The sequence below is a fragment of the Actinia tenebrosa genome, unplaced genomic scaffold (assembly GCF_029948245.1).
Source record: "Actinia tenebrosa isolate PJP-AT-01 unplaced genomic scaffold, QUT_ActTen_1.0 PGA_scaffold7__59_contigs__length_16204524, whole genome shotgun sequence".
Classification (NCBI taxonomy): domain Eukaryota; kingdom Metazoa; phylum Cnidaria; class Anthozoa; order Actiniaria; family Actiniidae; genus Actinia; species Actinia tenebrosa.
The window spans coordinates 9,658,784-9,670,395 of record NW_028292584.1 but is presented as its reverse complement, the minus strand read 5'-3'; positions in this window follow the sequence as shown (position 1 = coordinate 9,670,395).

Sequence of the window (11,612 nt, the reverse complement as noted above, 5' to 3'; positions counted from 1 at the left end):
ACCTTTCGATCTATATTGCCACTTATGTAGAAAGGTAGGTGGACAGTTATGTGGACATTTACATCGACAGTTAGGTAGATAGTTAGGTGACAGTTACGTTGACATTTAGGTGGACAGTTACATCATGTTTCAAAATGAGCTTTATTTTTTTTACCAAGGGCACTCAGCTTTTTTAGGTTGACAGTTGCCAATTAGGATTGCTATCTGCCAGCATTCACCAGGTACACATGGTTTGTACAGCCATAGTTGATAGAGGGGATATTAACTATTTTAAACACAGGTAGCCCAACTGTCCACCTTACTGTTTACATAACTGTTTACATAACTGTCAATGTAACTGTTCGCCTAATTGTTGATGTAACTGTCCACCTAAATGTTGATGTAACTGTGTATGTACTAACTGTTGATGTAACTTTCGACGTAATTGTCCACCTAACTGTCCATCTAACTGTCTCCATAACACTCCACCTAACTGTCTACATAACTGTCTACCTAACTGCCCACCTGTCTATGTAACTGTCCACCTAACTTTCTACCTATACTAACTGTCTACATAAGTGGAAATATAGAATGAAAGGTCAAATAAAGAAAGCAGATGGTTGATGTCACTTCAGGGCCACCATATTAAAATGCACCATTATAAAAGTGCTTTTGATCCATATTTTGATTAAGTGTAGCATTGATTTCGGAATCAAAAAGGACATTAATGTAATATACTTGATCTTCCTAAATCCTAAATTTATTTTCAATGTTTCATGTCATATTCTAGGCCCCTCAAAGGGACATAAGGATAGAATATTTGCTTTTAACAATGTAATGTTTAAATTCTTTCTTAAATTCATGTACGTAAAGCACCAGAGAGCTTCCTGAAATGGTGCTATAATAGAGTCAGCACTAATATGAATTTGTTTTTATAATAATAATTATTATTATCAATAGAAAATGATGTATTTCCTCGTATAAACTATTAAACATGTATGACATTTTTTTTGAAGCATTATTTGTCAGGCCCCAGGCTGATCTCTGCTAACAAACAATGCTAAGAGCCTTAACAAGCAGTCCTTCAGAAAAGGGACCTTATGACTTTCATGTTTTAAGTTTTTAGCAATTTTCTGAGTTGTTTCACAATTTATAAAGTGATCTGACAACATTAAAAACATTATGTGTTAGCCGGAAATTAACCATCAAAAAGGCTTTGACATTGACTATGATCACTGAACCAAAATAACTTATGACGTCGTATTAATTGCTTCGCGCAATGTCTCACGGGATGGAATTCCTAAGTCGCGTCGTAGCTTTGTTCCGAACCCGAATCTGGTCGCTCAAAAATGGCGCTGAAAAAGCAGGTATTTAGATCAACTGTAGCAGATCTTATTGATTTTGAAGCAGGAGAAAACCCACCATGGAGAAAGAACACCACCCAAGCTCCTTCCACGCGAAAAATGATAAAAGAAATCGTCCAAATACGGCAGAGATGGGAGTCGAGAAGAGACACTGAGACTTGTGACGACATCAAACGACGGTTGGAGGCAAAATTCTTTTATCACTGCAATGTCGAGGAAGAACACGGGTTACAATCTGTAGATGAAATAGAAAAGTTTCTGGGAAGACCTGAAGGAGTTTTGTCTAAAGGTAATCAGTCATTATCGTTCGAGGAACAAGAAACTGTTAATCTTAGAGATGCTTATTTGTATTTGCAAAGCGAAGCGGAAGACATTGAATATCGTGGTTTGCTAGAGGAGTCGATGCTTAGACAAGTAAATAAGATTATTCTGAGAAATATTCGAAGGAAGGAATGCTATACTAAAGCAGGGTCTTACAGTAATAATCCTCGAGTAACTCTATTCCGAGGAGAAACGTATCATTACCAACAACCAGACGACATGCAAGAAGCAGTTTGTTTACTGTTGGACAGATTTAACTCTCTTTTCACGGACTCTATGAGTAAAACAGACGAAGTTGAAAAACTGCAGGGCATTTTTAAGAGTGTTGCTTGGCTAGTATTCGAACTTTTAGACTTACATCCATTTTCTGATGGAAATGGAAGACTGTGTAGGCTACTTTGTAGCTACGTTCTCTCTACTTGTACCCCTTTTCCATCCCCCATCTACAACATGTACAGCGATTCAAGCAAAAATGATTTCGAGAATGCCCTCGTGGACGCTAGAAAGTCTGAAACGAGACATCCTTGTGAACTAACGACCATGATCATTGAAAGTAACTGGGAAAGTTGGAAGAACTTGGAGAAATACTGTTTTGGCTCTTCCAAATCATGCGATCAAGCTACTCATACCTCAAGTGAAGATTCCCGAGTCACGAGTTTGGATAACTCGCATTCTCGCCCAAGCATTTTCATTGCAAGTTGTGCATGAATCTTGCAGGCATCTATGCCAAACATTCTGCTATGCGACTGAGTTGTATTACTACCATTATCGCTTACCTCAAATTTTTGTGCTTAAATAGAGCTGACGTCGACATTTTACCACAAAAAAATGATTTTTCCATTTTCCTCGCTAAAATACCTACTCTATTTTAATATATCTTTTGCCACTAAACATGAAAACAAAGAAACCAATTTTACACCATATACCAGCTTTCCACATTTCCCTGCAATACATTTGGCCAGTAAAATTGCAAGCAATTTGTGATTGCAGCAGCAAATCTCACTACAGAGAAGTCAAAAAACTTTGACTAAGTGACAATGGTCCAGCATGCAGCACAGTAAAGCCAATCCATTTTGGATGTGTTTTTTTTCAGTTATGAAAAAATTAAAGTTTAAAATTGAAATAAAGGATACCAAACTTCTTAATTTGTTGAACAAAATTAAGAATTTTGGTTGCATTTAGTGAGTCATCATGATTTGTGTATGTGTATTTTTATTTTCCAATTTTAGACCAAATATTATTTCGTTTGTTTATCTGCAGTACAAGAGAGGACACAATAGTGGGGATGTAACTTGAACAGTCGTACTCCTAAAACATAGAAAATATAGTGTAGGTCTATTTCCTTTAGCTCCAGAATAGTTGAATAATATCCAAATTTATCATTAAGCTTTCATCTTGTTTGTTTGGTTTTCGTTGAATGACAAAACTGGACATTGTTTTCTTTGGTATTGATTTAACTTAACCTGAAGAAAATTTTGTTTCACAAATTCAATGCAAAATCATTGTGAACAATAATTTATTTATCATTATCTGCCCTCAAAACCTGAATCTTAACATTGTGGCTCACCACTGGTCATGGATTTTGTGTTAAAACCTGAGTGGGTTATAGTTGTTTGTTTGTTCTCTCTTGTACTTGGAAGGTTTTTCTCTGCAAATTCTGGAAATCAGGAGGAGAATCTGTTCCAGGGTACAATTGTATAACAAATAAGATTTAAATTTCCCTTAACCAATGGAGGAACTCTACAGTTCTGTGTGGTTGGTTATGACATCCCCCACCCATGGAAATTTTGGGGTCAGGTATAACATCCCTTGAAATCTTTGTGTATGATAAACTGATAAATCCAAGTTGTAAATCCTGAGGTTTTTTCTGTAATAGCCAGTGTTAAGGTTGAAAAACCTGTGATATAGGACATCTAATTGTCCTTTTCTGAAAATGAAATGGAAATTTAACAGCTGAGGAGCAAACCACTTATGGCAGTTATACCCAGTTATTCAGCCTTGGGATTGGTTGAGCCAGCTTACAGAGTAATATAATTCGATGCCTCGAGCAAGAGTCAAAAATGCATTGTGTTACAGACAAAGCTGTGTAGGAAACTGATTCAAAACCCCAGCCTTTAAAATCTAATTAACTAGTGTCCATATCTATACATGATCTGGGAATGACTCTGGTCAGTCTTAGTCTTTTGAGTGGATGACCAGACCAATTCCCTTTCTTGGGTGGGAGGGGATTGAGTGATGTCCACATACCAGTGTAGCATTCCTCAATGTCAAAGTCCTCAGGATACCCCCTCAGGCTCAACACAAACACGAACTGGGGCTTAATACTGATTGTTCATGAATAGAATAGGTTGGTCTGTGTTTTTAAAATTGTTTATTCTTCAACAGGTATTCCTAACATTGGTGCAGATTAGTTGGCAATCCCAATCTATTTATCATCTATCACCATTATTTTACCATCTTGAACCAGAGGTATATACATAAAGTATATACATAAAGTAACAAAAGTGGGGAGGGATGTCTGGAGAGATTTGAATGTCAACTGTGAGCTGTTCATGAGCAGATACCAGAATTTTTAGGGTGTGTGTGTGGTGGGGGGGGGGGGGGGGTGGGGGGATGGTTGCTGGCAGCCATACACTACTGTTTTTTGTTTTTCACATCATTTTTCCTGCAAGAGCATGCAAAGGATGAGCACTTAACCACATTGAGGGTTAGAAACTTGAAGGAATGCATAGCTTACTTTAGGATGGGGTGTAAATGTAACTAGCCACACCCATTGCCATTCACAGCACCTTTACAGATCCACACCTTACGTACATTAGAGTCCAAAGAGACTTCCAAGATAAGGCTGATATGGAGATTATTTGACTACTTTCTCTCCAGAAGTCCCCCAACATTATTCATAAAGCTTATCATGTGATGTTTGATACCATTAGAACAATGAGGAGGCTGGTACTAGTTCCCTAAATGATACTCGACAAGGGAGATTGGCACTAGCCCAAAGATGATGCTTCTATACTACAGTTACCAAGGTAACAAGTGAAGGTATGATCATGTGACTACAGCTAAACAAAAGCCAATCAAATCTTAGTGCCTGTGACGTCATTGGATTTAGTAATAGCATTAAGGACGTTCATGGCCATTGCTCATGCGCATCCTTTCTGCGCATGTGATGAGGTCATTCAAATGTTTTGTGAGCAAAATATCAAGTTTTTTGCTTCTTGAAACTCTCATAGGTCTGAGAAACAAAGTAGATGACGACGTTTTTTGAAATTACATTATGCAACCGAACTTCAAAGGAAAAATATAAAAAACTGACGTTGAGGTTAAAACGAAACCACATATTTTGTGAATAATTTGAATAAAATTTTTCACATAATATAAAGTGAAGACAACAAGTCCACACTTGTAGTAAACACAAGAGCACTTCATGTTCCTAATTTTCAAAATAAAGTTTAAATTATGTAAGCTGAATCATTAGGTCATTTTCTAAAGTTCTGCCAGGAAAATGAGGACGTTCAATTTATTCTTTTAGAATGAAATGTGGCTTTTTTGAAAGCTTTCCGTTTTTGGATGCCCGTGCGTTTTTACCGCAAAAAGATGGAACTTCCACTGCAAACTGATGGCCAAAGGAAGTCGGTGGCCTCCATTTTTTGTTAACTTATTTTACTTCTAGTACTTTCAAAGTACACTTTCACTATACTTCACCATATCTCAGCCAACTTTTTAAAAAATCTGACGATGGGATCTTTCGCGAATGAACACCTGTATGTACTCTGGCTCCTTGAGGTGGTTTGACGACTAAAGTTGTTTGCTTTAAATGCTCTATTTGTTGTCCTTCTGTGAGTACTTTTAACGAAACGGTGCCTGCACACGGACGACATGATAACGACATAATTATAAAACTAATATTACTCAAAATACGGAAAAAAAGTAGGTAACTTTTCGTGAATGTATACCTATTAAAGTAAATGTTTTATTTACCAGTATATAAGAGCAATTAACAGAACAAAACCGATATAAAAAATGGGGGAAAGCATTGCCACATAAAACACTCTCTTTTTCCCCGTCAGTACCGTTTATTCAAGGTTGCGTGCGCATCCAACTTGACGGGCCACAAAACTGAAAAATGCAAATTCAAATTCAGTAAAAGCCAGTTTTATATTTAAAGAGGAGAATGATACATCTTATGAATTCTTATCGGAAAAATGCGCACGCAACCTTGAGAAATTGGTCTATTGAGGCGCAATTTTCTGTCTATTCTGACCACGTTTTGTTGACGAAATGCAACCGAATGCACCCGGCAACTGTCGCGGAATCGGTGCAGGTCGTATGCGAGTAGAGTTTTTGGTTGGTTTTCTCCTGTGATTCGAACGCATTTCTCCAAGTTATTCGGGTTTTTTTTCCTTCGCGGATTAATTTGACTTCTAATTTCGAATTCGATCTGGCGTCGAGTACTTTAAGGTTTATCCTTTCTCTCTTTCATTACATTTTTTTTCTTTCCTTTCTTCATTGATTCTCTCCCTTCCTTCTCTCTCTCTTTCTCTCTCTAATTCTTTTTTCCCTGCCCGCTAAACCAAAATGTTTAAGTCATATTTGGTGACTTTGGTTTTCTCACTAGGCGCCGTGCCACTAATCACTGGAGTCAGTCAGGATACCTAGATGAAAGGGAGGTACGCCAGGATGTGACTCTGTAGGATAGGATTGCTGCTGTGCAAATAATACATGTTTTATCCATTTACTACTTCAAACAGACTAATTAAACATCCTTGCCTCACTCTGTTCACTCTTAATCAAGCAAATAGTGCAGTACATTAAAAAAATCTCACACCCTTGGAAAATCGTAACCTTGAACTCCCTATAAATTTCTTATGATGTTTTCTTTTTGTAGCCACTAGGTGGACAGTTACATCATGTTTCAAAATGAGCTTTATTTTTTTTACCAAGGGCACTCAGATTTTTTAGGTTGACAGTTGCCAATTAGGGTTGCTATCTGCCAGCATTCACCAGGTACACATGGTTTGTACAGCCATAGTTGATAGAGGGGATATTAACCATTTTAAACACAGGTAGCCCAACTGTCCACCTTACTGTTTACATAACTGTTTACATAACTGTCAATGTAACTGTTCACCTAATTGTTGACGTAATTGTCCACCTAAATGTTGATGTAACTGTGTATGTACTAACTGTTGATGTAACTTTCGACGTAATTGTCCACCTAACTGTCCATCTAACTGTCTCATAACACTCCACCTAACTGTCTACATAACTGTCTACCTAACTGCCCACCTGTCTATGTAACTGTCCACCTAACTTTCTACCTATACAACCTGTCTACATAAGTGGAAATATAGAATGAAAGGTCAAATAAAGAAAGCAGATGGTTGATGTCACTTCAGGGCCACCATATTAAAATGCACCATTATGAAAGTGCTTTTGATCCATATTTTGATTAAGTGTAGCATTGATTTCGGAATCAAAAAGGACATTAATGTAATATACTTGATCTTCCTAAATCCTAAATTTATTTTCAATGTTTCATGTCGTATTCTAGGCCCTCAAAGGGACATTTTTAGATTTGTAATTTATATGTATATTTTTATTGACAAAGGATAGAATATTTGCTTTTAACAATGTAATGTTTAAATTCTTTCTTAAATTCATGTACGTAAAGCACTAGAGAGCTTCCTGAAATGGTGCTATAATAGAGTCAGCACTAATATGAATTTGTTTTTATAATTATTATTATTATTATCAATAGAAAATGATGTATTTCCTCGTATAAACTATTAAACATGTATGACATTTTTTTTGAAGCATTATTTGTCAGGCCCCAGGCTGATCTCTGCTAACAAACAATGCTAAGAGCCTTAACAAGCAGTCCTTCAGAAAAGGGACCTTATGACTTTCATGTTTTAAGTTTTTAGCAATTTTCTGAGTTGTTTCACAATTTATAAAGTGATCTGACAACATTGAAAACATTGTGTTAGCCAGAAATTAACCATCAAAAGGCTTTGACATTGACTTTGATCACTGAACCACAGGTAGCTGAAGCTTGGTTTCTGTGGTGTCATGTTATAAGGAAATGTATGGGGGTTCTTCAAAAATTTCAATAAAATCATTAAAATGTGAAATAAAGCACAGGCTAACCACTCTAATACATGAAGGAAATACACGGCTCCATCAAACTTGGTGTTTCACATTTTAATGATTTTATTGAAATTTTTGAAGAACCCCCATACATTTCCTTATAACATGACACCACAGAAACCAAGCTTCAGCTACCTGTGGTTCAGTGATCAAAGTCAATGTCAAAGCCTTTTGATGCTTAATTTCTGGCTAACACAATGTTTTCAATGTTGTCAGATCACTTTATAAATTGTGAAACAACTCAGAAAATTGCTAAAAACTTAAAACATGAAAGTCATAAGGTCCCTTTTCTGAAGGACTGCTTGTTAAGGCTCTTAGCATTGTTTGTTAGCAGAGATCAGCCTGGGGCCTGACAAATAATGCTTCAAAAAAAATGTCATACATGTTTAATAGTTTATACGAGGAAATACATCATTTTCTATTGATAATAATAATAATTATAAAAACAAATTCATATTAGTGCTGACTCTATTATAGCACCATTTCAGGAAGCTCTCTAGGTGCTTTACGTACATGAATTTAAGAAAGAATTTAAACATTACATTGTTAAAAGCAAATATTCTATCCTTTGTCAATAAAAATATACATATAAATTACAAATCTAAAAATGTCCCTTTGAGGGCCTAGAATACGACATGAAACATTGAAAATAAATTTAGGATTTAGGAAGATCAAGTATATTACATTAATGTCCTTTTTGATTCCGAAATCAATGCTACACTTAATCAAAATATGGATCAAAAGCACTTTCATAATGGTGCATTTTAATATGGTGGCCCTGAAGTGACATCAACCATCTGCTTTCTTTATTTGACCTTTCATTCTATATTTCCACTTATGTAGACAGGTTGTATAGGTAGAAAGTTAGGTGGACAGTTACATAGACAGGTGGGCAGTTAGGTAGACAGTTATGTAGACAGTTAGGTGGAGTGTTATGAGACAGTTAGATGGACAGTTAGGTGGACAATTACGTCGAAAGTTACATCAACAGTTAGTACATACACAGTTACATCAACATTTAGGTGGACAATTACGTCAACAATTAGGTGAACAGTTACATTGACAGTTATGTAAACAGTTATGTAAACAGTAAGGTGGACAGTTGGGCTACCTGTGTTTAAAATGGTTAATATCCCCTCTATCAACTATGGCTGTACAAACCATGTGTACCTGGTGAATGCTGGCAGATAGCAACCCTAATTGGCAACTGTCAACCTAAAAAATCTGAGTGCCCTTGGTAAAAAAAATAAAGCTCATTTTGAAACATGATGTAACTGTCCACCTAGTGGCTACAAAAAGAAAACATCATAAGAAATTTATAGGGAGTTCAAGGTTACGATTTTCCAAGGGTGTGAGATTTTTTTAATGTACTGCACTATTTGCTTGATTAAGAGTGAACAGAGTGAGGCAAGGATGTTTAATTAGTCTGTTTGAAGTAGTAAATGGATAAAACATGTATTATTTGCACAGCAGCAATCCTATCCTACAGAGTCACATCCTGGCGTACCTCCCTTTCATCTAGGTATCCTGACTGACTCCAGTGATTAGTGGCACGGCGCCTAGTGAGAAAACCAAAGTCACCAAATATGACTTAAACATTTTGGTTTAGCGGGCAGGGAAAAAAGAATTAGAGAGAGAAAGAGAGAGAGAAGGAAGGGAGAGAATCAATGAAGAAAGGAAAGAAAAAAAATGTAATGAAAGAGAGAAAGGATAAACCTTAAAGTACTCGACGCCAGATCGAATTCGAAATTAGAAGTCAAATTAATCCGCGAAGGAAAAAAAACCCGAATAACTTGGAGAAATGCGTTCGAATCACAGGAGAAAACCAACCAAAAACTCTACTCGCATACGACCTGCACCGATTCCGCGACAGTTGCCGGGTGCATTCGGTTGCATTTCGTCAACAAAACGTGGTCAGAATAGACAGAAAATTGCGCCTCAATAGACCAATTTCTCAAGGTTGCGTGCGCATTTTTCCGATAAGAATTCATAAGATGTATCATTCTCCTCTTTAAATATAAAACTGGCTTTTACTGAATTTGAATTTGCATTTTTCAGTTTTGTGGCCCGTCAAGTTGGATGCGCACGCAACCTTGAATAAACGGTACTGACGGGGAAAAAGAGAGTGTTTTATGTGGCAATGCTTTCCCCCATTTTTTATATCGGTTTTGTTCTGTTAATTGCTCTTATATACTGGTAAATAAAACATTTACTTTAATAGGTATACATTCACGAAAAGTTACCTACTTTTTTTCCGTATTTTGAGTAATATTAGTTTTATAATTATGTCGTTATCATGTCGTCCGTGTGCAGGCACCGTTTCGTTAAAAGTACTCACAGAAGGACAACAAATAGAGCATTTAAAGCAAACAACTTTAGTCGTCAAACCACCTCAAGGAGCCAGAGTACATACAGGTGTTCATTCGCGAAAGATCCCATCGTCAGATTTTTTAAAAAGTTGGCTGAGATATGGTGAAGTATAGTGAAAGTGTACTTTGAAAGTACTAGAAGTAAAATAAGTTAACAAAAAATGGAGGCCACCGACTTCCTTTGGCCATCAGTTTGCAGTGGAAGTTCCATCTTTTTGCGGTAAAAACGCACGGGCATCCAAAAACGGAAAGCTTTCAAAAAAGCCACATTTCATTCTAAAAGAATAAATTGAACGTCCTCATTTTCCTGGCAGAACTTTAGAAAATGACCTAATGATTCAGCTTACACAATTTAAACTTTATTTTGAAAATTAGGAACATGAAGTGCTCTTGTGTTTACTACAAGTGTGGACTTGTTGTCTTCACTTTATATTATGTGAAAAATTTTATTCAAATTATTCACAAAATATGTGGTTTCGTTTTAACCTCAACGTCAGTTTTTTATATTTTTCCTTTGAAGTTCGGTTGCATAATGTAATTTCAAAAAACGTCGTCATCTACTTTGTTTCTCAGACCTATGAGAGTTTCAAGAAGCAAAAAACTTGATATTTTGCTCACAAAACATTTGAATGACCTCATCACATGCGCAGAAAGGATGCGCATGAGCAATGGCCATGAACGTCCTTAATGCTATTACTAAATCCAATGACGTCACAGGCACTAAGATTTGATTGGCTTTTGTTTAGCTGTAGTCACATGATCATACCTTCACTTGTTACCTTGGTAACTGTAGTATAGAAGCATCATCTTTGGGCTAGTGCCAATCTCCCTTGTCGAGTATCATTTAGGGAACTAGTACCAGCCTCCTCATTGTTCTAATGGTATCAAACATCACATGATAAGCTTTATGAATAATGTTGGGGGACTTCTGGAGAGAAAGTAGTCAAATAATCTCCATATCAGCCTTATCTTGGAAGTCTCTTTGGACTCTAATGTACGTAAGGTGTGGATCTGTAAAGGTGCTGTGAATGGCAATGGGTGTGGCTAGTTACATTTACACCCCATCCTAAAGTAAGCTATGCATTCCTTCAAGTTTCTAACCCTCAATGTGGTTAAGTGCTCATCCTTTGCATGCTCTTGCAGGAAAAATGATGTGAAAAACAAAAAACAGTAGTGTATGTCTGCCAGCAACCATCCCCCCACCTCCCCCCCCCCCCCCCCCCACCACACACACACCCTAAAAATTCTGGTATCTGCTCATGAACAGCTCACAGTTGACATTCAAATCTCTCCAGACATCCCTCCCCACTTTTGTTACTTTATGTATATACTTTATGTATATACCTCTGGTTCAAGATGGTAAAATAATGGTGATAGATGATAAATAGATTGGGATTGCCAACTAATCTGCACCAATGTTAGGAATACC